Raw genomic sequence first — 27,909 nt, forward strand, 5'->3', positions numbered from 1 at the left:
GATTCATATTCATTTGTAAAACTGAAATAGTATCTCCTTAGCTATCCTTGGGGGGGGGGGGGGTAATGGATAAAATAAAATAATATACGCGTGTTCCTGCTAAAGAGGCCAAGGATAGTACTTGTCTACCCTGGGCCCATCCCAGATTCACTTCATGGTTTCAGCCTAAATATAAATAGTCTCAGTTCATGGCCCATTGAGAACCATTGTCTTTTAATAGGTAAAAGGTCTAGCACTAGCCTAGTGTGCATGCTTAGCCTCTGGAATTGATTTGGGTCCCCGGGAGACTTTACAAGCATCAGGCTGTAGATTTATCTCCTACTCTGCCATCTGCTTTTGGTTGTTTAATTGGACTTTGGCTCTGATCTGGAACCTCAGTTCTTCCCCTGAGTCTCTATTGAAATTGGGGCGCTGGCCTAAATCTTTTTGCCTAGTTTCTGGTAGGCAGTTGGCAGAATCGTTTGTATTATTTTCCCCAGTTCTTTCAGAAGAATGACTTAATCCCAACTATCCTGAAGAACTTTCCCAACCTGGGGCTTTGCTATACCTCTTGATTCCATACCTCTTGGGTGACAGAAACCCTGGTCTGCTTCTTATGTGGGTGTAGACCTGCTTCCTTTTGGTGTAGACCTGCTTCCAGCTAGGGAGGGGCTCTTCCAACTAGTCTTATCCAGCCTCCTTTCTCTGCACCAAACAGGTTTACTCTCAAATTCTCTTATTCTTAGGAGTTACAACATGCCTTGTATCTGGGGCAGAGTAATGAGAGTGCTAAGGTACAAGCACACAAGTATCATTGGCAGCTTCTATTGATGTCACCAGAAAGCCACCAAATGGGGCTTTTAGAATATTAAAATGAGTTGGCTTTTTAGTGTCTTGCTCTTTACACCAAGAAGTAAAGCATAGCCTTATGCTTTCACCGAGCAAGCTATCAAATCAGGGTGGAAGTTCATACCTAATCAATTTTAACATCTGAGGCATGGTGCATTGTTTCCAACTACATCTTATTAACTATGTTTAACAGGTTTTGCATGTCGACAAATAAATGCATTTCATCATTCCAAGATATTATGGTTCTATTTCTTTGAATCATACTTTTCTATTATACCATAAAGTATGGTATGGTGAATTATTTGCAAGAGTCAGAAGACTTGGTGGAAACAGACGTTTGAAGAAAACTTCCTGCAAAGTTTTTTAAAATTTTAGATAGAAGATAAATGAGCTCATTGGAATTGCAATCACAGGAAAGGGATTTTAAATTTAGGTCTCCTCCCCCCACTCCCCACCATCATGTGAGCAAATTCTCATTATAAAATACCTCACGTAGGCCTGATAAATAATTCTGCCAAAAACAATTGTGAAAGAGCCAAACTAGCTGACATATGAAAAGCAGATACTAAACTCCCCAAACAATTCTCAGTTTCTTCCCACCTTCAACTTCAATTTAGGGTAAAACATTAAGTATACAAATGAATAAAAAAGAAAAAAACCTCTTAAGGTAAACATAAAGTTAGTAATGGACTGTATATGATCCCCTCTTTATTCAGTCTGCTTGCTTTTTGTTTTGTTGTTTATTCACATATTTAGTGTAAAATATATCCTTGGTATCTGAGGGAAATTATTACAAGGAAGAGGCTTTTATCCATTGGAATATTAGGTGGTATGTGAACTGGATCCCATCTCAATTCCTTCCTATTTTGGAATAAATCACTAACATCATTTCAGCTACTTTAAAAAAGCAGCAAAGTATTCTGGCTTCTTCCTCGATCAGACTGTCAAACCCCAGAGGGAAGGTAGGGGGAGGGTGGAGGTAAGGGGGACAGATCAACCAAAGGATTTGTATGCAAGCATATAAGCCTAACCAATGGACACAGACAACAGGGGGGTGAGGACATGAGTTGGGGAGGTCGGGGGGGGGGTTATGGTGGGACAAGGACACATATGTAATACCTTAATAAAAAAATTAAAAATGTATTCTGGTTTCTTATGTCTCTTCATAGTTTCTGGGCATGGAGGTTCAATCAGGGGTGGATTAAAAACTCAGTGGGGGCTTGAAGGACAAAGGACACTTTGGTGGTGGCCTGAGTTTGTTTGTTTAATTTTATCTGGGCTGAAAGAAAACCTTGTTTGGTTATATAAAGAAATATTTGATAAACCTTCAATGGGAAAAAAGGTACATGACACCGAATTTTAATCACAACCTGAAGGATTTTTAGAAATTAGAGATACCTTAGGGCAAAAGAGGAGGCAATTTGAAGGTTGGACTAGTTGACTTCTGAGGTTTTGTTGAATGTTTTTTATTGAAACTGAAGTCCAAGGATGTTAAGGAAATTCCCCAAGGTCACCTAAGCTGATTGTGGGAGGAAGAGCCTCGAGTAGAATCCAGGTTTCAGGTTCCTTGTTCATTTATGACTCTTCATACTTAAAGATATTTGAAAAAACAGTGGAGTAATTTTGGAGAGTGCACTCTGAGGGAACAACATAGAACAGGCAATGAGATACTTACCTTTGGATTATCTTCTAATTCCCAATGTGGTGAGTCACATACTAAAATAATATTGGCATTCTGAAGTGCCAGTAGGGAACCAATTAAAAGAAAATCACTCAGATGAACTTTGTGATTTCCTCTGAATCTTTTGACAAATGTAGTCTCTGATGCTGACCTGCACATTTTCTCATGACAGTTGGTAAATTTTGGTGGAAAAAGCAGAGCTCCTCCTACATAAAGACTTCAGTTCTAAGGTCATTTAAAATTCATTAAGCTAAGAAGCTGTTCATTGTGACATATTTCATTGATATTACAGAAGATTTGATGGTAACTGGATACATTATTCACTTACAGTAAGTCTGGAACTTAAATTTGGGGGAGGGAATGTGGAAGTGAGAGGTAACTTGTTTTGAATATTGATTTGTTTCACCTTCTTCACTGCTTAAAAAGAGACCCATAAATATTTTTGTAGCAAAAATTGTTTGTTTGACTTGATATAATATTAATTTGGGGAAATGCTGCATTATTTTGCATGAACCTAATTCATAGGTACTGAATAATCAGCATAAATAACACAATTGCTTGTAATTCTTATTGCTGTTTCCTTACTAACCTCTGTTTTCTATAAAAATCATCATACCTCATAAGCAAACCTGGTCCCTTGGAAATATAAGGATAGTTGCATTTTAGAGTTAAGAGGTTTTCTGAGATTATATTCTATTTGATTTATTTCTACAACTGAAAACCTCTACTTTGCAGTAACTTTTCTTTCTTAAGTTCAGAAATAACCATAGAACTCCTCTAAAATGAATGATTTAATTTATCTTTATATGATATTTTGATTGACTTTATAGAACCCACATATCCTCTATATGTAGTGTTTATTTGTATAGTGTTTTTACATATATACTAAGTTTATGAAAATAAAAATTGTAATTGTCACTGTGAAATGAACTAGAATCTTCTACATTTGTTGCTTGTTTTCCTCTGAAAGTATACAGTTAACACTTAAAAACACATCACTTTTATACATTGCACTCACTTCAGATGCTTCCAGATTAGTTTTAATTTTTAATATGTAAAAGGGTTTATGAAACAAGGACATGAATATAGGGGATTTTTCAGTAGTTTTTTTATTTTATAAATCTTATCAAAATATAGAATGTTTTAGAGAGTTCAAGACTTAAGTGCATGGATTTGTTGTTGTTACAGAATAATAACCTAAAGGACAAAGAGATCTGGTTTTCAGTCCCAGCTCTCCCCCATATAACCCTGTGAACTTGGGAGGGACATCCCATTCCCTCTCCCTTGTAATTTATTAGTTTGTAAAAGAAATCAGATGTCCTGACTCTGCCTAATGTCATGAAAGGCAATAGAAAAGTTAGAAACAGTAATTCAAACAGCAGGATTAAACAAAAAGAGGTGGAACAACTGTTAGATTCTTTTCATTTTTTGTTTTAATGCAAAGATCTTACCTGTAAATGCAAACCTGCTTTCAAGGTATTTTTTGACAATGAGAGAAATATCACTCATGTTTTGCTACAGCTTGGATGAGTTGGGGGTAGGGTGGGTTGCTTGTTCCTTTTGATGTATTTTTCAGAGTGTCTTCAAGGAATTTATAGAAGGTATTAGTTCTACTTCAAATGTTTGGTAAAATTTGAAAGAGGTGGCTTCTGGGCATGGGAGAAGTGGAAGGCAACTAATAACACTTGAGTTATATGCTACTATATTGCAGACATTTTATATGTATGATCTTATTTAATTATTACCTGAACCCCAAGAATTATTGCCTTAATTTTTTATTAAATTTATTGGGGTGACATTGGTTCAAGAAACCATACAGGTTTCAAGTGTGTAACTCAGTAGAACATCACCTGCACACTGTGTCATGCGCCCATTGCCCCAAGCAAAGTTTCTTTCTGCCCCCATTTTTCCTCACTCCTTTGCCCACCTCCACCTACCTCCCACCCCCGTTTCCCTCTGGCTATCACCACACCTTTGTCTGTGTCTATGTCTGTATATATATATATATATATATATATATTTTTTTTTTGCTCAAACCCTTCACTTTCTTTCATCCAGCCTCCTAATGACTCTCCCTTTTGACAGCTGTCAGTCTGTTCCAATATTCCATGCCTCTATTTCTATTTTGTTTGTCAGTTTATTTTGTTCATTAGATTCCACATATAAGTGAGATCATATGGCATTTGTCTTTCTCTCAACCTAATAAACTCCAAGTCCATTCATGCTCCAGCAAAAGATAAGATTTCCTGTTTTTTTTTAAATATATGTGATACATCACATTTATTGATTTGCAAATAATGTACCAACTTTATATCACCGGAATAAGTCCCACTTAATCATGATGTATGATCTTTTTAATGTATTGCTGGATTTGGTTTTCCAAAATTGTTTTGAGGATTTCAGCATCTTTATTCATCAGGGATATTGGCCTATGATTTTCTTTCTTTGTCTGGTTTTGGAATTACAATAATGCTGGCTTTGTAAATAGAGCTTATAAGTCTTCCCTTTTCCAGAATGTTTTGGAATAGTTTGAGAAAGATAGATATTAGTTCTTCGAATGTTTGGCAAAATTTGCCTGTGAAGCCATCTGGTCCAAGATATTTTTTTTGTTGGGAGTTTTTTCATTATTTTTTCAATTTCATTAGTTGCAATTGGTCTATTCAAATTTTCTGATTCTTCTTGATTCAGTTTTGGAAGATTGTATTTTTCTAGGAATTTATCCATTTCACCCAGGTTGTTCAATTTGTTAGCATGTAATTGTTCATTGTATTTTCTTACAATCCTTTGTGTTTCTGTGGTGTCAATTGTTACTTCTGCTCTTTCATTTCTGATTTTATTTATTTAGGTTCTCTCTCTTTTTTTTGTGAGTATGGTTAAACTTCATGAGTCTTGTTTATCTTTTCAAAGAACCAGCTCTTGGTATCACTGATCTTTTGTAATGTTTTTTTAGTCTCTATGTCACTTATTTGTGCTCTAATCTTATTATTTCCTTCCTTCTTCTTACTCTGGGTTTTGTTTATTGTCCTTTACCTAGTTTTTTTAAGTGTAGGGTTAGATTGTTTACTTGAGGTTTTTCTTACTTCTTGAGGTATGCGTGTAATGCTATGAACTTCCTGCTCAGGACTATTGTCATTGTGTCCCATAGGTTTTAGGTTGTTATGTGTTCATTTTCATTTGATTCCAGGTAAATTTTGATTTATTCCTTGATCTCATTGCTAACCCATTCATTCGTTAATAACATTATTCAATCTTCATGTGTTTGAATGTTTTTCAGTTTCTTTATTGTAAATTATATCTAGTTTCATACTAAAAATCATACCAAGATGCTTGATATGATTTTAATTTCTTAAGTGTATTAAGACTTATTTTGTGTCCTAACATGTGGTCTATCTTTGAGAATGTTCCATGTGCACTTGAGAAGAATGTATATTTTGCTGATTTGGATTGAAATGTTCTATAAATATCAATTAAATACATCTGATTCAGTGTGTTGTTTAGGTTGCTATTGTCTTGTTGATTTTGTGTCTGGAAGATCTATCCATTGATGTCAGTGGGATGTTAAAATCCCCTAGTATGACTGTATTGTTGCCGATCTCTGCCTTAATGTCCACCAGGATTTTCTTTACATATTTAGGTGCTCCTATGTTGAGTGCATATATGTTTGTAAGAGTTATATACTCTTTTTGGATTGATCCCTTTAGTATTATGTAGTGACCTTTGCCTCTTTACATGGCCTTTGCTTCAAAGTCTATTTTTTTTAATAAAAGTATTACTACACCAGATCATTTTTGTTTTCATTTGCATGTAATTTTTTCCCATCCCTTTAGTTTCAGTCTGTGTATATTTTTAAATCTGAGTTGGGTCTCTTGTAGACAGCATATATATGGGTCATGTTTTCTTATCTATTCAGCTATCCTGTCTTTAGAATGGAGCATTTAATCCATTTATATTTAAGGTTATCATTGATAGGTTCTTAATTATTGCCATTTTATTGTTTATACCTCTGTTCCTCTCTCTCTTGATTTCTCCTTCTCCTTAAAGCAGTCACTTTAATATTTCTTGCAATACTGGTTTGGTGGCAATAAATTCATTTATGTTCTTTGTGTCTAGGAATCTCTTTATTTAGCTTTTTATTTTAAATGATAGCTTTGCCAGGCAAAGTAGTCTTATTTGTAGGTACTTGCTTTTCATCACTTTGAATATTTCATGCCAATTCACCTGGCCTGAAATGTTTCTGTTGCGAAATCAGCCAACAGTCTATGGGAGCTCCCTTGTAATAACTTTCTCTTGCTGCTTTTAAAATTGCCTCTTTGTCTTTAACTTTTGCCATTTTAATTATGATGTGTCTTGGTTTGGGTCTCTTTGGGTTTATCTTGATTGGGACTCTCTGTGCTTCATGAACTTATGTGACTTTTTCTTTCACCAGGTTAGGGAACTTATCTCTCATTATTTTTTCAAACAACTTCTCTATCCTTTGCTCACTCTTTTCTCCTGGTGCTGCTCTGATGCACATGTTGCTGCACTTGATGTTGTCCCAAGGTCCCTTAGAATTTCCTCATGTGTTTTTTTTTAAAATCCTCACCCAAGTATATGTTTAGGAAGAGAAAGGGGAAGAGAGAGAGAGAGAGAGAGAGAGAGAGAGAGAGAGAGAGAGAGAGAGAGAGAGAAATAGGAGAGAGAAACATCGGTGTGAGAGAGAAAACATTGATCAGTTGCCTCATGTATGTGCTCTGATATGTGCCCTGACTGGGAATTGAAGCCACAAACCTTTTAGTGTACAGGAAGATGTCCCAACCAACTGAGCCACCCACCCAGGGCTTTTTCTCATTTTTAAAAATTCTTTTCTTTTTGATGCTCTGCTTGGGTACTTGCTATTATCTTGTCATCTATATTGCTGATCAGATCCTCTGCTTCATCTATCCTGCTATTGATTCCTTCTAGTGTATTCCTCATTTCAGATATAGTATTCTTCATTTCTGACTGGCTCTTTTTTATGGTTTCTATGACCTTTTTAATGCTTGTTATCTCTATGTTTAAGTTGTCACTGAAATTATGCATTCTTCCCCTAAGGCCATGGTCAGCAAACTGGGGCTTGCGAGCCACATGCGGCTCTTTGGCCCTTGAGTGTGGCTCTTCCTAATCCTTAAGAGTACCCTAATTAAGTTAATAACAATGTACCTACCTATATAGTTTAAGTTTAAAAAATTTGGCTCTCAAAAGAAATTTCAATTGTTGTACTGTTGATATTTGGCTCTGCTGACTAATGAGTTTGCCGACCACTGCCCTAAGGTTCTTGAGCATCCTTATAACCATTGTTTTAAACTTTTCATCTGGTATTTTGGTTGCTTCCATTTCATTGAATTATCTGGAGATTTCTCTTGTTCTTTCATTTGGGGAATATTTAATTGTCTCCCCATTTTGTGTCTGTGTATTAGGTAGATCTGCTATGTCTTCCAAATTTGTTATGATGACTTTATGATATAGGTATCTTATTGGGCTCAGTGGCACAATCTTCCAGATCATGTGAGCTTGGTTATCCAGGAATATTTCTTTTTTTTTTTTTTACAGATGTTCCTCTTTTTTCCCCCCATAGCTCCCCTCCACCCAGTTACCACCCCACCCCATGCCCTTACCCTCCCCCACTGGCCTCATCCATAGGTGTAAGATTTTTTGTATAATCTCTTCCCGCACCCTTCACACCCTCTTCCCCCTGAGAATTGTCAGTCCACTTCCTTTCTGTGCTCCTGCTTCTACTATATTCACCAGTTTATTCTGTTCATCAGATTTTTTTATTGACTTAAGTTTTAGATTCACTTGTTGATACATATGTATTTGTTGTCACTTTGTTGTTCATATTTTTTTATCTTTACCTTCTCCTTCTCCTCCTCCTCCTTCCTCTTCTTCTTCTTCTTCTCCTTCTCCTTCTCCTTCTCCTTCTCCTTCTCCTTCTCCTTCTCCTTCTCCTTCTCCTTCTCCTTCTCCTTCTCCTTCTCCTTCTCCTTCTCCTTCTTCTTCTCCTTCTTCTTCTTCTTCTTCTTCTTCTTCTTCTTCTTCTTCTTCTTCTTCTTCTTCTTCTTCTTCTAGAATACCCTTCAGCATTTCATATAATCCTTGTTTAGTGGTGATGAACTCCTTTAGCTTTTTCTTGTCTGAGAAGCTCTTTATCTGACCTTCAATTCTAAATGCTAGCTTTTCTGGGTAGAATAATCTTGGTTGTAGGTTCTTGCTATTCATCACTTTGAATATTTCTTGCCACTCTCTTCTGGCCTGCATAGTTTCTGTTGAGAAATCATCTGACAGCCGTATCGGTACACCCTTGTAGGTAACTAACTGCTTTTCTCTTGCTGCTTTTAGGATTCTCTCTTTGTCTTTTGCTCTTGGCATTTTAATTATGATGTGTCTTAGTGTGGTCATCTTTGGATTCTTCTTATTTGGGGTTCTCTGTGCTTCCTGGACTTGTAAGTCTATTTCTTTCACCAGGTAGGGGAAGTTTTCTGTCATTATTTCTTCTACTAGGTTTTCAATATCTTGCTCTCTCTCTTCTTCTGGCACCCCCATAATTCTGATGTTGGTATGTTTGAAGTTGTCCCAGTGGCTCCTTACACTATCTTCATGTTTTTGGATTCTTTTTTCTTTTTTCTTTTCCAGATAGATGTTTTTTGCTTCCTCATATTTCTAATCTTTGATTTGATTCTGGGGATCCTCTAGTCTATTGTTGGATTTCTGTATATTATTCTTTATTTCAGACAGTGTATGCTTAACTTCTGACTGGTCCTTTCCCATTTTTTTGGCATTCTCATTAAGATCCTTGAGGGTCTTAAGTTCCTCGGGGGTCTCACTAAGTTTCTTGGAGGTTTGTAGAAGATTCTTGAATAACCTTATAACTGTGGTTTTGAACACTATATCCAGTAGTTTGCTTTCCTCCATTTCTGTCATTTGTGATCTGTTTCATTGTCTCCACATTTTGGCTGCTTCCCTGTGTTGATAGAGTGGCTTTGTGTGGTATATGTCCTATTGAGCCCAGTGGCTCAGCCTCCCCAGTCACCTGAGGTGGACACTCTTGGCGCACCCCTTTGTAGGCTGGGTACACAGTCTTGTTGTAGGTAAGCCTTGATTGCTGTTGGTATCCCTGGGAGGAATTGACCTCCAGGCCAATTGGCTGTGAGGACCAGCTGTGTCTACAAGGGGAGAACTGCTGTGCTGGAGGCACCCTTATGGGGCAGGACTTGCTTTAGTGGGGCTTTGGTGCTCACTGAGTCTGTCTCTTGAGTGTGTCATTTATGGATATGAGGAGTTGAAATCTGGTATCTGACTACTGGGTACACTGGCTCCTGGATCTCCAAGGAGGTGCAAAGTCATCCACTGCCTGAGGCCACCCAGCAGGAGATACAATGAGATCTGCAGAGTTGTCCTTTTTGTTTGGGGTTTGGAAGTTTTGGAGCTCTCTGAGGACAGGCGATTCATATGCAAAAGCCGCTGTGCACAGTTTGGGTGGGGTTGTAAATTGAGTGGGGCGGGGTCTCAGGGAATCACCAGGGCGGAGAAAACAGTGATAGCTGTCCTTGAGTCCCGTGCCCCTGAGTCCCGTGCCCCCACAGTAACAATGATCCCTGTGGGCAGCTCTGCGAGAAAGCCACCTTTGCTTTCCTACCCAATGCCAGACAGTCCAGTTTCTCCCTGTAGGAGTTTGGGTCTCTAGAGTCTCTCCGGAAATGAGTTCAGAGCAGTCAGGAGCTTGTATCTCCCTTCCAATTGAAATAAACGGCGCACCCAGTTGCCAGCCCATTTCATGCGCCTCCTTACCTCTGCTCTTGGCACCTCTGCACCTCCTACTCAGTCTCAATGTGCTTTTTTCTTTCCTTCTAGTTGTAGAACTTCCACTCAGCTGGCTTTCCTGTGGTTCTGAATGATAGCTTTTTTGTCTTTTAGTTGTACTTTTTTTTTTTTTAATATTACTACAGGCTATAGCCTTTGAGGTAGTTATGCAGTATTTTTATTTCTTTTAAAGAGCTTGTGCTTTTTTAAAAATATATTTTATTGATTTTTTACAGAGAGGGAGGGAGAGAGATAGAGAGTTAGAAACATCGATGAGAGAGAAACATCGATCAGCTGCCTCCTGCACACTCCCCACCAGGGATGTGCCCGCAACTGAGGTCCATGCTCTTGACCGGAATCGAACCTGGGACCCTTGAGTCCACAGGCTGATGCTCTATCCACTGAGCCAAACCAGTTAGGGCTAGTTTTAGTTTTGGTGTGGTTGTTGGGGGCAGCATGTACAAGTGTATATCTTATGTCACCATCTTGGTTCTTCTCCAGGAATATTTCTTATAGGTTATGTGCACCCTCCTATTATAGGCCCTTGAGTGCTGTTGGCCCTTTCATGGATAGAATTAATCCTTCAGGCTGTCTGACTATAGGGATAAACCTCAATCACCATGTATGAGTTGTTGTGTAGGGATTGCTCCCCCCCCTCCCCAGAGGTGGATATGTTTCCAGAAGGTTCTGGTGTCTACCAGAATCTCCCTTTGGGTGTACTGCTTTTGTGGCTAGTTGGGTCAACTTTTGGGTGTGATCTGAAGCCCATCACTGGTTGTATTGCTTCTGGGTCTATTTGGGTGGGGTTCAGGTACAGGTCAATGTCACATGTTGTGTGTAAACAGCCTTGGGTTACCTGTCTGGAGCTACCTCACTATTCACTGTCTGTGGCTGCATCTACTGGGCCTGGATGTATGTGGTGTGTGGGGACAATCTGTGTACAAAGTTTGGCTTCCTTCAGCTTAGACCTGGGGGCAGATCAATAAAAGGTCCGAGGCTACCTGAGATCTGCCTCCACCTGTCAGCTACTTCACCTCCCTCTGAGTAGCTTATTTTTCTCCAGAGCTTTCTGAAGAGACTGTAGAGTGGGCCCAGGCTGGCCATGACTGACAGACCTTTCCTCATGTCATGAGCTTGGTAGGCTGGGCAAATCAGGGTTGGAAGGATGGGACCTGTGTGTCCCCTACTTGCCGACTATGCAGTCAGGCACTCAACAACAGAAAATGGCCCCTACTTCAGAGTCAAACCAGTCAGTCTCTGCCAGAATCTCCAACTCAAACTCCCCCATGAGGAGCTCGCTGCAGGTTCAGGTTGGGTGCAGCCAGCCATCCACTCTGCAGGAGCAAGCTCAAGAGGGTGGAGCCACTGGGGCTCAGGTTGGGGGTGGTGCTGGTGGAGTCAGTAGGAGGCGGCTAAGCACTTCAACCTGATCCCAGACAATAGCCTCCAAGAGAGACATACTCTAAATGTCCCAGATCCTAGGAGTCTTCCCTTCTTTCTGCAGAACTGAGGTCAGCAGGGCAGGGCCACCAGGACTTTGGGGAAATATCCAAACAGTCTCTTGTTGAGGGTGATGCCAGCAAGCCTGCAGGATAGGAGGGAACTTCTTCCCTTTCCTGGAATAACAGGAGTTGAGCTTGCAGAGGAGATAAGAGTGGCCCTTTGTGTTTTAGCCACACAATCTAACACCTACCTGTCTGAGTCCCAGACAAATGCCTCCCCAGGAGATGGTGTTCCTTATCTTTGTTTAAATTTCATGCCGCCCTCTTTCTTTTTCAGAGATCTCTGTACATAATTATCCTTTTTCTCTTCTGCATTTTTTAATTGTTTTTGTTGTAGTTGATTTCTAGTTTTATGCCATTGTGATCTGAGAAGATGCTTGATATGATTTCTATCTTCTTGAATTTGAAGAGACTTTGGCTGTGACCCAATATATGGTCTATCTTTGAAAATGACCCATGTGAACTTGAGAGGAATGTATATTCTGTGGCTTTGGGGTGAAATGTTCTGAAGATGTCAATTAATTCCATCTGATCTAGTGAGTCATTTAGGATTGATGTTTCTTTGCTGAGTTTTTGTTTAGAGGATCTTCTGCATTTTTAAGCTCTTCTCCTCTATGAGTTCTTTTGTAAGCAAAGGAAATAAAAGACTCCTTTTCTTGACCCCTTCCTATACAACTAAGACCTGCACAACCTATACAATCAAGCTTCAATGAAAAGTGTTCCACTCATATAACTGCTTTTACCAAAGTCAACAATTACTTCTTATTTCCACATAAAACAGACACATGTTGAAACCAAAATTCAAGTTGAGGCCGGGTTTGTTGTCTCATGAAATTGAAGAATGAGTTCCAGGGACAAAGAGATAAGTGAAAGCAAAGTTTTTATTACAGAAAAGCTCCCTGCTGCAGGGAGGGGACCAGAACAGGTTGCCATGGCAGCTCCTTCATCTAGGGGTTAATATATACCCTGCTAACTTCCCATTAGTTGGTTAAAAAAATTTAGCCCTAGCAACATCCATATATTTTAAGCTTCAGGGTTCTGTCTATATTCCTGCCCTGTGTGTTCAGCCTGGGATCAGGGCCCTTTGTTCTTGGGATTTTACATGGGACAGGGTGTGGCTGATGAACTGGTTCCTGTCCACGTCCACAGTATCCAGCTGTACACCCCCTTTACATTCCTCTCCCATAGTCCCATCCCTATAACTGCCTAGCCACTCCTAGCTCCTCAATTTCAATTCTTGTCTTATTTTCCCCCATGTCTTCCTTTTTTAAGCATGTGAGGCTTTTGAATATTTTTTCCTTGAATTCTTCTGCTTCATTAGTTTCCATGATACTACTTTCTACTGTCAGTACCACTTATTACCCTCAGGATTAAGTCCAAAGTCTTTTAACATGTCTCAGAAAGCATGCATATATACATCTTACATTGCAGCCAAAATAAACCACTGATAGATTCCTGAATTCATTAAACATTCTCGCTGGCTTTTGCTTTATCAATTACCATTGAGACAAAATCCTCTACCCCTGCCAATTTCCCCTCACGGCCTTGGCAAACACCTATTCCTTATTTATGAGATAGTTGAGGAATTCCTTCTCTAAGGACTCTTACTTGACCACTACTACTCCCAAGATCAGGCTACATCCTTGTCCTTTGTATTTCTCAACACTTGCCTCTCTCTCTCTCTCTCTCTCTCTCTCTCTCTCTCTCTCTCTCTCTCTCGGAACTTAGCACATTTATTATAATTGAAGTTAGTGTGAAATTAATCCACAAACTTGGGTATGCAAGAAATTTTCTTTTTCCTTCTCAGTACCCTGAAAGGAATTTCATCTGTCCTCTTGAGATCATCATTGACACTCCCAAGCATAATCTCTGCCATTACCTTAGATTTGGGGAATACAAAGCCAGGAAATTAAGTCTCTGTGGACAATTTCTGCTTTTAATTCTGGCAGTGGGAGTGGGGGTGAGGAATCCCTCTGGTGAGATAAGGAAGAATAAAAGGACCTGGTTGTTTTCTTGAAATGGGAGGGCGAAGCAAAAAATAAACTTAGAGCAAACCACAGATAATTATCTCAAACCATGTTGCCACATACTTGTCTGTTTATGAAACTCTCTCTTTCAGTAAATTGTGAGTACCTTTTGATATACTGCAGAACTTCATTTTCTAATATTTCTGTAGAGAATACAGAGGAGACTCACAAAATCCAGTCTGGGGAAGGGAGTATAAAAAAAACTTAGAAAAAAGTGCTACCTGAGCTAAATCTCAATGACTGAAAGTAATCAAGACTAGGCTAGTAAAACAGGATTACTATTAGGTTACCTGATTGGGCAAAAACTTAGAGATGAAACAAGACCCGACTTTTCAAGATCTATAGGAAGGAGATGAGACTGAAAGTGTTGGCAAGGTCTAGATAATAAAAATTGTTGATTGCCATGCTAAATATTTTATGAGATGCAATTACATCGTAGAGATTCAGGTACAGGCTCTGGAATGACACTTGCCTAGTTTAAATCTGACCACATCACTTACTAGCATAATCATTTAGCTTCTCCATGTGTCAATTTCCTTATTGGTAAAATGGAATGACATAAGTACCTATCTCATAATGCTGTGGTGATGATTAAATGAGTTAATATAGTCAAATGCTTATAAAATTACTGGCATACCATGAACACATTGATTTATAAGCTTTTATTATAAATTATTCTGTGGAGCAGTGGAAAGCTTGTAAAGGAGTTTTAAATGACATATTTGTGTTTTCAGGAGGAAACACTGACTACAGCATAAAAAATTAAGTGGATATGACTTATTGTAAGGTGGAAATGCATCAGGAGGTCATTGCAGTTGATCAGTCAAGAGATGGTAATGACTAGGATTAGGGTCATGGAAGTGAAGATGGAGTGATACAGATGAATCCCAAATAGAAGAAAGAAGATGATGATAAGTTGCATTAATGTTCTGACTTCATAATCTCCAGATGTATTCATATTCTTTAAAACAGAAAACTGACTTACATCATCTCTGTTTTGAAATCATGCTTTGAAGGATTATCTGGATATTTCAAGATAATTTGCATAAGTGGAATTTATCACTGTTCCAGGAAAGATATACTTTCCTTTTCATGACTTCTTTGATAAGTATGGGCTTGTTATTTACATAGCTTAAAAATATAATCCAGAAGAATCCTTTGGTGAATGATGTTGTGGACCTATCAAGGTAACATTATCGAGTATGGTACATTTACATTGGATCAGGAGCCTGCCAGCTTTCCAAAATGAAGGGATCTCTGGAAATAACTAGCTTACACTCTTAAAGACACATCAGTTCATTCATTCATTCATTCATTCATTCATTCATTCATTCATTCACCAAATATTTATTGTCTACTATGATATAGGTATTATGCTAACAAGAAAGCAGAAGCAGTTCCTGTTCTCATAGACCTTGCAATTGACCAGAAGTGATAGACACTATTCAAATAATCTCAATTATAAATATGTAATTTTAAATTCTAACTACCACAAAGGAAAGTTTCCAATGGCATTATATTATGAGTTAAAAGCACATGTTCTAGAATCAGACTGATTGGGCTGGAATTGTACTTCCTCCTGCTTACTATCTGATCATTTAGATCAGTTATTTAACCTCTCTGAGTCTCAGTTTCCTGTCTAAAATGGAGATAATAATATGAGTAAAAGGTAACTTAGTCCAAGGGGAATAGAGAGAAATGTGAATATTCCAGGCACACGGAACAGCATGTGCACAGGACCTGTGGTGAGAATGCATAAAAAGTGTCTGCAGAAGTTGTCAGATGCCACAATATTTAGGACCTTAAGGACCAAGTAAAATAATTTTTATCTCTATTTCAAAATAAAAAGCAAGCAATGAATAATATTTTGCAGGGAAGTTGTATAACCAAGTTTGCACTTGGAAAACAGAAAAAAAGAAGTCACTCTGCCTATAGCATGGAAATAAAATGGGACCAGAGTAAATTTAGGAAGATGTATTAAGAAGCTAGTAGTAGAAAGTAGGAAATATACACCATGGCTGGTGTGGCACAGTAGGTTGGAGTGTCATCCCGTTCACCAAAAGGTGGTGGATTCAATTCCCAGTCAGGGCACTTACCCAGATTGCTGGTTCAATCCCCGGTCAGGGATAGTGCAGAAGGCAACAGATCAATGTTTCTCTCTCTCTCTCTCTCTCTCTCTCTCTCTCTCTCTCTCTCTCTCTCTAAAAAATAATAGAAAGTAGTAAATATACCCCCGTTATTAGCAGGAAGAAAGGAAAAAGGATGTGGAATCAGGAAGATGAGAGAATTTCTATCAGATAGCTTCAATTTGTTTTTTTAAAGAGACAAAGTCATGAGCTGAGATGAGGGAGAGAGGATGAGAAAATTGAGGATATTACAAAAATAGTTTGTAATTGTTGTCAAGAATGGAATAAAGTTGAACAGAGACATGTAGTAATGTTTATGAGTAGTACTGTGAGTTTATTTAAAATGGATTATTATGGCCCAGTTGGCATAGCTCAATGGTTGAATGTGGACCTATGAACCAGGAGACCACAATTCAATTCCGGGTCAGGGCACATACCCGGGTTGCAAGCTCAATCCCCAGTAGGAGAGTGTGCAAGAGGCAGCCGATCAATGATTCTCTCTCATCATTGATGTTTTTATCTCTCTCTCCCTTTCCCTTCCTCTCTGAAATCAATAAAAACATATAAAAATAAAATGGAATATTATGAATTTAGCAAGGAACTAGCCTATTGTGGGACTTCCTCCAGAACTCACTACTTAAGCATAGGCACAAAGAAAACCTGAGAGTTGGATTCATTCAGGGTAGTGGTTTTGTTATGACAAAAAGTCAGGCAAATAGGCTGAGTTTGAGATATGGAAGCAAACCTGGATTGAATAAAGAAAGGAAGAAGACAAATCTGGCTGATGAATATAGAAAAAGCAGTTAAGTCTTTGCAAAGCTGAGCAATAATCACAATTGTTGTACTAAGAAGTGTAAGCTAGAATAAAAGGACATTATGGAAAAATCATTTAACTTATCTGGCTTCTTTTTTTCCCACTGGTGTATAAGCCAGGGTCATAGAGGGTGGAAGCCAAGTATGTGTTTGTATGTGTAAATTTACACGTGTCTCGTTGGTTGTTGGTAGTCAGTATCAAGAAAATCAGGAAGGCCTAGGAGCTCCTTCCTGAAGAGCATCCCACCTACTTCTAAGGACTGAATCAGGGTTGGAGGGTAAGAGGTATTGGTCATTCTAACCTTCCCATGGATGCTCATTGAAAGAAATACAAAGCCATGCACTGTACATATGATTCTACTACAAGAAGTTCTCTATTCTCTCAGTGGTTCTCAACCTTCTGGCCCTTTAAATACAGTTCCTCATGTTGTGACCCAACCATAAAATTATTTTCGTTGCTACTTCATAACTGTGATGTTGCTACTGTTATGAATCGTAATGTGAATATCTGATATGCAGGATGGTCTTAGGCGACCCCTGTGAAAGGGTCATTTGACCTCCAAAGGGGTCGCGACCCACAGGTTGAGAACCCCTGCTCTAGGCAAGTTTAGCTTTACTCAGCCAGCAGTGATTAACCTCTGATTATGCACTCAGCCATCTCTTTTATCTAGCAGTTTTGTAGGAAGAAGGGTGTACATTATTGATGAAATTAGTGCTGACTTATTGAGAGAGAACTTGAACTCTAGGTCATTCTGATAATAACCAAAGCATGTGGGGTGAGCTGTCAACATCTGGAAATGGTGAAACAGCATAGGATTAAAGATGTGTGAGTGTACCATCAGGACATCATTCAGAAAACCGTGGCAGCAGCTCATGATGGTGGAAGAAGTGCTGTGGTACTAAGAACAGCTCATATGAGCAAAACCTGCAGGCAGCCAGAGAGGCCCCTGCAGCACTTACATCCACTTGTTTACAACAGTAAGGATTTCTAAGGCTTCAAAGGGGGACATTGATTTATTGTCACATTGTATTTTGTCACTGTGAAAAGTTTCTACTTCAGTACCTTATGGTTATAATATTTGCAAGTAGAGTACTTCAGTAAGTCTCCCCCATTAGCCCAGGGAAGTACTACATAGCTTAAATGTTGCCCTTTTGAGAAATAATCTTCTGACTCAAAGGCTATGCAGAAAATGAGGTGTTGGACTATATAAATACACTAAAGGACTGGTGCATTCATGCACCGGTGGGGTCCCTCAGCCTGGCCTACAGAGATCTGGCTGAAACTGGCTTTCCAACATCCCCCAAGGGGTCCCGGATTGTGAGAGGGCGGTTCTCAGGGGACACACCCCAGAATCAGGCTCCCTCCTCTCTGGTTCTGGGTGCATCACCCGAGAAACAGAACTGCCAAGTCGCCACAGCTCAGCAGCTCCTGCGTTGGGCGTCTGTCCCCTGGTGGTCAGCACACATCTTAGCTACCGGTTGGCAGGTCCAACGGTCAGCCATTTGGCCGGTTGCTTAGGCTTTTATAGATATAGGTAATTCTTTGATTACTTGGAAATTTGGGCTCAAAAAGTTATAAACTTTTAAAGGATTTGATACACAATGCTAAATACTCTAATTAGGTTACAGGTTTTGCTTAAATAAAATAGTGATTTATTTTGCTCCCAGATACTTGAAGGTAGCTAATCCAGGGCTGCCTGAAGAGTATGCAATTTTACTGAAGGAGGACAAGGGCCTTGAGCTATTCAGAATGGGTTCTTTTGCCCTGCCTAGGGTGTTTATCTCATCTGCTGATTGCTTGATCAAAGGTGGCTCACACTCTAAGCAGCAGGATGGAGAAAGGAGAAAAGGTTGAGGGGAGAAAAGGGTCCATTGTCATGACCCAGAGATTGAAGATAACAGTTCCCGTTACATCTCTTAGGCCAGGATTTAATGGGATGTCACATATAGCTGAAAGGCTGTTCAGAAATGAAGTCTTCATTTTGTGTGGCAATATGCCCAGCTAACACTGGAGGGTTCCATTACTGTTGAAGGAGAAAATAATGAATATTAGGGGACAGCTAGTAATCTCAGCTGCACCATGTCCAAAAACAATTGTAGCAATTCACATTTCTACCAGTAGCCTGAGAAAGGGCTCATCCTTTATTTATTACTTTGCTTGTATTATAATTTATTTAACAGAAAGTCTATATCACTTAATTTTTAAAGACTAATTATTTTAGAGCACTTTTAGGTTCATAGCAAAATTTTTAAAAAGGTACAGAAATTTTCCATGTCCCCATATCTCCACACACACATAGCCTTCCTATTACCAACATCCCTTTCAAAGTGGTGCATTTGTTACAGATTAGTATTGACACATTATTGACACATCATCATCACTCGAAATTTCATAGTTTATATTGGCTTTCACTCTTTTTCTTTTTTGTTAATCCTAACCCGAGGATTTTTTCCTTTTTTTTTTTTAGAGAGAGAGTGGAAAGGAAGGGGGAGAGACAGAGAGAGAGAAACATCGATGTGAGAGAGACACATTGATTGGTAGCCTACTGCATGTAGCCCCAACCAGGGAGAGGCTTGAGCCTACAACAAAGCTACATGTCCTTGACCGGAATTGAATCCGGGGCCCTTCAGTCTGAGGGCTAATGCTCAGTCCACTGAGCCAAACCAGCTAAGTGGCTTTCACTCTTTTTTTAAAAAAAAATGTTTTATTGATTTTTTACAGAGAGGAAGAGAGAGGGATAGAGTTAGAAACATTGATGAGAGAGAAACATCAATCAGCTGCTTCCTGCACACTCCTACTGGGGATGTGCCTGCAACCAAGGTACATGCCCTTGACTGGAATCGAACCTGGGACCCTTCAGTCTGCAGGCTGATGCTCTATCCACTGAGCCAAACCGGTTAGGGCATGGCTTTCACTCTTAATGTTGTACATCCTTTGGGTTTAGACACATTATAATGACATGTATCCATGATCATGCAGAGTATTTTCATTGTCCTAAAAATGCTCTGTGCTCTGCCAATTAATTTCTCCTGCTTACTCCAACCCCTGGAAACCCCTCCTGTTTTCACTGTCTCCATAGCTTTGCCTTTCTCAGAAAGTCACATAGTTGGAATCATACAGTATGTAACCTTTTCAGATTAGCTTCTTTCACTTAGCAGTTTCCATTTAAAGTTTCTCCATGTCTTTTCATGGCTTGATAGCTCATTTCTTTTTAGCACTGAATAACATTCCATTGTATAGATGCACTGCAGTTTATTTATCCATTCACCTACTGAAGGACATCTTGGTCGCCTCCAAGTTTTGGCAATGATGAATAAAACCTCCATAAACATCCATGTGCGAGTTTTTGTGTGGACATAAGTGTTCAACTTCATTGGGTAAATATCAAGGAGCATGAATACTTGATCGTATGGTGAGAGTATAGTTTTGTAAGAAATTGCCAAATTGTCTTCCAAAGTGATTGTACCATTTTGCATTCCCATCAGCAAAGTATGGAGTTCCTGTTGTTACACATCCTTGTCGTTATTTGCTGCCAGTGTTCTGGATTTTGTTCATTTTAATAGGTGTGTAGTGAGAACTGGTGGGTTTTGTTTGTTTGTTTTGTCTGCTCCTTCAATAGACTTGAGGGCAGGGAACAATGTTTCTTGATTGTTTTCGTATCTGCAGCCTTGAGAGCAAAATTGATGCTCAGGAAATGTCTGTGAAATGAAGATCTGGATGGATGCCTATGACCATGTCAGCACCAATACAGCAATCAAAGGCACAGGTTATAAAAATAGACACTCTAAGGTTCTATTTTGATGAGAAGGCTCTAAAGTCACTTAGGACACATTGTCTAACCCAGGCTCACAAACAGCTATCAAAACAGTGAGAAAATAGATTAGTAGGCAGACCTACCACTTAAGATAATGATGTAGATTTAGAGGTTTTAAGCTGGTGATTATAAAGAACCAGTCCTCAGAAAACAGGAAATTCATTTTTAAGAAGAGCAATCAGACCACTGGAAAACAATAAAGCTCTGGCCACATACAAGTAAAAAATAACTGTCATAAGCACTTTTAAAAAGTAAGCTTATGAGCCCTGGCCAGCACTGGAAAGTCATGGGTTTGATTCCCCATCAGGGCACACACTTAGGTTGCAGGTTTGATGCCCGGTCAGAGTGGCAACCATTCAATGTTTCTCATGTCAATGTTTCTCTCTCTCCCTATTGTCCTGCTTTATTATTTTTTTATAGAACTTATAATTATCTGATATGTTTATTGTCTGATTCTCACACCAAAAAGTTAATTCCAAGAGGGCAAGTTATTTGCCTTGTTCACTGTTGTATTTCCAGTGTCTAGAACAGTGCCTGGCATTTAATAAATAGGCTTCCAAAAATAATTGTTGAATAATGAATACATAATAGAAATATGTACATGTTTTGTTAATATTTTTAAATGAATGCTACTATATATATAATATAATACCCTATTTCCATGTATTTATAATCTATATCTTATGGACATGAAAGAGCATACTGGTAGAATAACCTTAATGTAATATAAAACCTGATATTTTACATTTTGTATCCTGTTCTCATTTAATATGGAGGGGGTAGGGCACACTTTTTTATTACTTATTCCACAAAATGAATGTTTTGATTACACAGTGTTTGCTTGCTAAAAAGTATTTGAGAGCATCTGGGAGTAGAGAGAAGGGTGTTGATCATGAAAATTGTTTTGCTAGTTCCAGAGCAGTGGAGACTTTCAAGATACTGCACTGCTGTTCAGCCATGACTGCATTTGAATAGAATGTAAGGCATGTTTAATAATAATTTAACCTGCGTTAAGAAGTTGATGGCCTTGGAGAATTGTTTAAAGGGTTGTAAAATCCTGTTGGCAGTAAGTTGGATACAATAATAAAGCTCTGGTCTGCTCGGATTGGGAACAGATTCTGAAGTGTGTAAACTGCTTTGTGAATTAACACTTTTAATCTGGCTATCGTAGCTCAAAACTAAATTCTTTAGCTTTGACAGTGCTTCTGGAAATTTGTTAACTGGATGAATTCAGGATGCCATACAGGAAACCATCTAAAGAATAATTAGGACCCTAGCCAGTTTTGTTCAGTGGATAGAGCATCGGCCTGCGGACTGAAAGGTCACATGCCCAGGTTTCAGGCTTGATCCCCAGTAGGGGGCCTGCAGGAGGCAGCTGATCGATGATTCTCTCTCATCATTCATGTTTCTATCTCTCTCTCCCTCTCCCTTCCTCTCTGAAATTAATAAAAAATAATTTTGAAAACATTTTTAAAAATAATTAAGGAATGAGAATACTACCTATGCTTTACAAGATGTATTACATGTATTTCTTAAATATCAATAAAAATATGAGTATGTAATATTGGCAGGGAGATAAATATAACTGTATTATACATAACTGGATGTTAAAGTGATATTTGTTTAAAAAGAGATCCTACCTGTATTTCATTTGTCTACAGTGATTTCCATCATTCAATATGTCCTTAACTTTGTATTTTTGTGGGAAATGACTCACTGCTTGACTAGTGGTGAGCATGACGAATCTGTTTGATTCAAAGTCTTTTTGTGTTTGAGAGTACACAAAGTCATCTTCATTCTTTGTAAACTACTCTACTGCAGGAAATAACATTTTCTAGTTATTATCTAAATTACATTTGACTCACCACCAGTTCATAGGCTGATTGTACTATTAACGAGCAATGCATTCATCTTGGCCTTGTCAGGCCCTACGATCTGGCAGGTTCCAGAGATGCTGATTATGATGCTGAGTCATGGTCATACTCTAGAAGCTTTGTGTACACATTTGTACATGTTGAATGGTGTCCTTGAAATCAGATTAGTTATTCAGTAAGCCAGTGTTTTTGAGTCACATCCTGGAACTGTGGATGGATACACAGCAGATTAACTGAGGAAACAAATTGATATCCCAGGAAAAATTATATGAGAGGAAATTGAGCTTATTAAAGTGAAATTAGTTGAAAGACAATTTATATGTTAAAATGAGCACGGTTTTTAGAATCAGATATACAAGTCTTTTCTTGCTTAAGTTGTATGACCTGGAGTAATTTACTTAACATTTTTGAGCCTCAAAAGACTCATGTGTGGTATTGGGATTATAATAATAGTAACTAGCAATGTTGGTGAAATGTAAATGAGCTACCCACATCAAGCATCTGGCACAGAGCTTGACACTTGGTAAGAGCTTAATAAACTGTAGTCCCTATTATCAGTGATTTCTAAATCTCCTGCAAATTTGGTGCTAGAACCCAGATCTCCTGGTCAATGCCTTCTCATGTAAGGCCATATAAATTTATCATCTCACCCACAGGTGATATTTAAGCCTTTATAATCACACTACTTTTTCTCAAGCTCTACTTCTTGATTTCCCCATTTTCCTCTTCTCTAAACCTTATTGTAATCGATTTGGCTGATATTTTTTGATATTTTAAATAATATGAATGGAAAGTATCAAATTTTATAACACTGATTTTTTTAACACTCCCCCCCCCCCACACACACACACTAAAAGCAGTATAAATAACATGCCATAATTCTTTTGGGTGGCTTCTTTAGAAGGCACTTTAGTGACATTGAAAAAGCCCATTCATCATTTTCTAACACATAATTCTTTGTCTCTGCAACTTGGTCACTGCTTTATAAACAAAACAAGAGCCTGTGATCATTTCAGATACTTTGAAGAAATCTTTTCTGTCTTTGTCAAGGTAGAGAAGGAACTTTTCTTCAAAACCATATTATGTGGGTGACTAGATTATTAGCCTTACAACATTTTTCTATCCCTGTCTTCTTTTAACTTTCCTTTTGATATGGATCGTAGCAGCTGTGGGATCTTGTACAAATTGCATCACTCCTCTAAGCCCCAGGTTTACTGATTGTAAATATGCAACACCAATGTTATTGATTTCAATAAATTCAATAAACTCTTTGTAAACTATAAAAAGCTAAACAAATGTAAGAAATTATTGTTATTAAGGCAAAGTCCAGTAAAGGCAGATAATAAATCAACAAGGGAGGTGGCAGTTGGATTTTAATATAAATGCCTAGTTATCAACTGTCAGGTGAACTTTGCTGAATTACTAAAGGCAAATGTATAGGTTGGAGCAAGTTATTTTCAAGTTTTTTCTTAGTGGCAAGATGCTCATAAGCAAGCCCCTTTCAAGCACATAGAACAATTTACTATTCTCATAGCACTTTCACATATATTATCTCATTTAACCTTTAACACAAATCTGCAGTCTGTCCATTTTATAGATGAAAATTGAGTTATAATTTGCCTCTTTAGCACATTAGTGGTTGAGGCAGGGCTGAAATTCAAGTTGATACTTATACTATTGTGCCTTTCATTATAACAAGCTCCTTAGCTGCATATCTGTTAGTTTATGCAAGAATTAATTAGTCCTGTCAGCTTTTTAAAAATACATTTTTACTGTTGATAATATTATAGATACCTCCTATCTCTCCCTTTAAACCCCCTCTCCCCCTCCTTCCAGCCTGTATGGTCAGCTTTATAAAAAGATTTTTATTAAAATTAAAAAAAATATTGATTTTAGGGAGAGAGAGTAAAAAAAAAAAAACATTGATTTGTTGTTCCACTTATTTATGCATCCATTGGTTGGTTCTTATATGTGCCCTGACCGGGAATCGAACCCGCAACCTTGGAGTATCTGGACGACACTCTAACCAACTGAATGCCTGGCCAGGGCAGTCCTATCAGCTTGTATAACGCTTTGCTAAATTTGCTTTTGATGGCTTTTAGGCCTATCCATAACCTCACCTATCTTGTTACTTGTGGTTTCTGGATCACCGATCTAATGTTTTTCAGAGTGCTTGATGATCAGACAGGAAGGAAAAGAAATATTAGAGATTCTAGTTAATGTCTCTAAAGTGGACAGGAGAAAGAAAAAAGGGCCCGTGATAATCACCTATGATAACTTATTTCTTGAGTAACCATATTATTGGTAAGTACCTGGAGTTTCTCCAATAATGCAAGGATTATCGCAGCCAACTCTTAGAACAGGGATTATATAACATGCCTTTGAAGAGGTGGGGAAGTGAGGCTGAAAACAGGAACTAGTTTCAGGCTTGCCATTCCAAAGAGGCTTCTCACTGGGAAACTAAGCAATAGTACCGTGTGTGTGAAACAGTAGGTAGGAACTGGAAGCTGCCTTCCATATTGACCTTAAGCATGGAAAATGCCTAGTGGAGTGGTTATCTTCAAGGGCTCTGAAATGAGACTATCGGAGTCAGATCTAAGCCTCACCATTTATTGTCTGTGTGACTTGCAGGAAATTGTTTAATTTCTCTATGTCTTGGCTTCTGGTCTTTAAAATGGTAATAAATGGAATACATAAGATACATGCAAAAAAATGAAACTAGACCACCAACTTACTGGTACACCATACACAGGAATAAACTCAAAATGGATAAAAGACTTAAATGTAAGTCGTGCAACCATAAAAGTCCTAGAAAAACCATAGGCAACAAAATCTCAGATATCTCTTGTAGCAATATGTTTACAGATACATTTCGTAGGGCTAGGGAAACTAAGGAGAAAATAAACAAATGTTTCTACATCAAAATAAAAAGCTTCTGCACAGCAAAAGAAACCATCAACAAAATGAAGGAGGAGTTCAATTTGTGGGACAACATACTTGGCAATGATACATCTGATAAAGGGTTAATATCCAAAATATATAAGGAACTCCTACAATTTAGCAAAAAGAAGACAAACAATCCAATTTAAAAATGGGGAAGGGCCTAAATAGACACTCTCCAAAGTAGATATTCAGAAGGCCAAGAGACATATGAAAAATGCTCCAAGTCACTAATCATCTGAGAGATGCAAATCAAAACAATGAGGTACCATCTCACACCTGTCAGAATGGCTCCCATCAACAAACCAACAAATGACAAGTGCTGCCGAGGTTGTGGAGAAAAGGGAACCCTCATGCACTGCTGGTGGGAATGCAGACTAGTGCAGCCACTGTGAAAAACAGTATGGAGTTTCCTCAAAAAACTAAAAATGGAACTCCCATTTGATCCAGTGATCCCACTTCTAGGAATATATCCTAAGAGACCTGAAACACCAATCAGAAAGGTTATATGCACCCCTATGTTCATAGCAGTGCAATTTAGTACATTAGCTACGATCAGGAAACAGCCCAAGTGCCCATCAGTAGATGAGTGGATAAAAAAGCTGTGGTACATTACACCATGGAATACTATGCAGCAGTAAAAGAAGGAGCCTGGCTGGTATTGCTCAGTGGTTGAGCATCAATCTATGAGCCAGGAGGTCACAGTTCAATTCTCAGTCAGGTCTTGTGCCTGGGTTGCGGGTTCCATCCCCAGTGTGGAGCATGCAGGAGGCACCAATCAATGATTCTCTCTTATCATTGATGTTTCTATCCCTCTCTACCTCTCCCTTCCTCTCTGAAATCAATAAAAATATATTTTAAAAGGATCTCTTACCGTTTGAGACAGCATAGAGGGACCTGGAGAGTCTTATGCTAAACGAAGTAAGTCAGTCAGAGAAAGACAAGTATCACATGATCTCATTTTTATGTGGAATCTAATGAACAAAATGAACTGATGAACAAAATAGATCCAGAGACATGGAAGCATGGAACCAACTGTGGAATCTCAGAAGGAAGGGGAGTCATAGTGATAGTGATGGTATGGGTGGGAAGAGTTCAACCAGAGAACTTGTATGCATATATGCATTAAGCATGGACACAGACAATAGTGTAGTGAAGGCCTTCGGCAGGGGTGGGAGTGGGGGGTGAGGCGGGCAAGAAGGGGTCAATGGGAGAAAAAAGGGGACAAATGTAATACTTTCAATAATAAAGACTTTTTAAAAGAGACAAAAAGAAAAAAATAAGATGAAAGGAATACATAGATCCAAGACTGACTGTGAGTATTACATGGGATAATGTAGATGAAGTGCTTAGTGTAGGGCAGTGGTTGGGATGCTGTGAATGCTGAATAGTAGGAAGCAATAGGCTGGCGAGTGGGGAGGGAGGAATTGGGGAGAGAGATTTATTGAACCTCAGTAAGAGAAATGGAATCCTCTCTTGATTTTTTTAAAAAATATTTTTGTTATTGATTTCATAGAGGAAGGGAGAGGGAGGTAGAAACATCATTGATCTGCTGCCTCCAGCACATCCCTTACTAGGGATTGAGCCCGCAACCCAGGCATGTACCTTTGACTGGAATCGAACCAGGGACCCTTTAGTCGGCAGGCTGACACTCTATCCACTGAGCCAAACCGGCTAAGGCTCCTCCCTTGATTTTATGAGACATAAAAAGAATAGCATGGTGTTGATTCAGTCTGGCTAGCTAATCGAAAGAAGATTTAAATACTGGAGCCCCAGAGGAAAAGCATTCATAATCCTGAGTCAAAAGTGTGGGATCCAGCTGAGTAGGGTGGAAGTGCACTGGACTGTTAATCATATCTCTGTCCTACTTCCAGCTCTGTTACTAACTTGTTGTGTAGTCCCAGGCAAGTCTGAGTTTTACTTTTCATTATATAAAGGATGATTGGACAACCATTGTCTCCAATATACCAGCTTTCTCTAACAGTTTGATCCCAAGATTCTATTATGTAATAATTGAAGCCTAGCAACATTAGAACATTACAGATTGGCCAGGTAGGTAGGATAAAGACGGTGGTGCAGAGAGAGAGAGGTGTCTGCTACATTCAGTTTATGTAGGAGAAAAGAAACGTCCCTGGATGTTGGGGTAAGTGACTTTTAATCCTTAACTTCCTGTGGAATTGTTGGTTCCAGGAATACAGACTCAAAGAGAAGTATAGGACTTAGAGTAGTGATTTTTCCTTGAAAGGAGAGTTTTGAAAATTTATTTTATTTTTAATTGAATTAATTGACATTGGTTAATAAAATTATGTAGTTTTCAGGTTGCAATTTTATACTACATCATCTGCATATTGTATTGTGTGTTCACCACCCCAAGTCATTTATCCCCCAGTAACCTCTTCAACCTCTACCCACCCCCTTTCCCTCTGATAATCACCATAATGTTTGTGTCTGAGATGGTTTTGTTTTTTTTTTTGCTTAATCCCTTCAC

The 27,909-nt window shown here is 38.6% G+C and overlaps 1 protein-coding gene across 4 annotated transcripts in view; it reads left to right on the plus strand.

Annotated features, from left to right (window-relative positions):
• Positions 1-27,909, plus strand: part of IL13RA2 (interleukin 13 receptor subunit alpha 2) — a 91,773-nt gene that overhangs the window by 22,652 nt on the left and 41,212 nt on the right. The window contains exon 1 of one of the 4 annotated variants that reach the window (XM_036306041.1): positions 2,651-2,838. The exons of 2 other annotated variants lie outside the window; for them this stretch is intronic. The gene's annotated coding sequence lies outside the window, so the exon portion shown is untranslated. Of the gene's footprint in view, positions 1-2,650; positions 2,839-27,206; positions 27,565-27,909 lie in introns of those variants that run through there. One more of the 4 variants, XM_036306040.1, reaches the window with a different exon arrangement.

This window comes from Myotis myotis, unplaced genomic scaffold, assembly GCF_014108235.1.
Source record: "Myotis myotis isolate mMyoMyo1 unplaced genomic scaffold, mMyoMyo1.p scaffold_m19_p_4, whole genome shotgun sequence".
In the NCBI taxonomy this organism is placed as follows: Eukaryota; Metazoa; Chordata; class Mammalia; order Chiroptera; family Vespertilionidae; genus Myotis; species Myotis myotis.